Raw genomic sequence first — 893 nt, forward strand, 5'->3', positions numbered from 1 at the left:
TCCCCAGCCTCGTTGCCCTTCTCTGGCCCTGCTCCAGCCCCTCCATGTCCTTCCTTCACCCCCTGAGCACGGAGAGTGAAAAGTACCTGACTCTGCTCTGGGCATGATGCTCTGCTGCCCCAGGGAGCTGAGCCCCTGCACCCCCTCTGCCCCCACTGTGGGCCCCACAAGGCAAAGGCAGGGGCCACCTGCCCGCAGGACTCCACATCCCCACCCTGGCACCTTTGGGTGCTCTGGTCTCTGCTGGTCACCCCATCATGGAGGAAGGGGTTCCCTGGGGGTCCCCAGCAGCCTTACCGGGCACCCTCCAGCCTGGTCTGGTGCCACGTGTCCCCCGTGCCCAGGGTCCTGCTCCACTCCCCGGCCTAGGGAGGGACCCCACGGGACACAGGGATTGCTCCTGGATGGGTCCCCTCCGGCTCTGACCTGGGGGGGCAGAGCAGGGGGTCAGCAATGGGGCCAAGGGGGGTGAAGGAGGGAGAGGGGAGCGACCTGGGGGTGGGACAGGCTGTGTCCCCACGGGGAGCACCCACAGCACCCAGCACCCTCTGCCCTGGGTGGCTGCACCAGGATGGGCTGTGATGGGCAAGGACTCCTCGTCCCTGGTGGGAAGGCAGGAGGAGAGAAGGATGGATGGAGAGCAGGGATGGAGACATGGAGGTGGGACACGGAGGGAGGCTGAGAGGGCACTGCCAGGGGACAAGGACACAGTGTCCCCAGTGCAGTGACCTTACTGTGTCCCTTGGGGAGCAGCCCTCGCTGACCCAGTGCAGGCAGCCCAATTCTGGGGTCCCCTGGGTGGGTGGGGGCTCTCCTGGGAAGCCCCTGGCATTGGGCAAATCCCACTGGTGTGGAGCCACCCTGGTGCCCAGGCTGCTGGGATCACACCGGGA

Source organism: Lepidothrix coronata, unplaced genomic scaffold, assembly GCF_001604755.1.
Source record: "Lepidothrix coronata isolate B3197 unplaced genomic scaffold, Lepidothrix_coronata-1.0 Scaffold180, whole genome shotgun sequence".
NCBI lineage: Eukaryota > Metazoa > Chordata > Aves > Passeriformes > Pipridae > Lepidothrix > Lepidothrix coronata.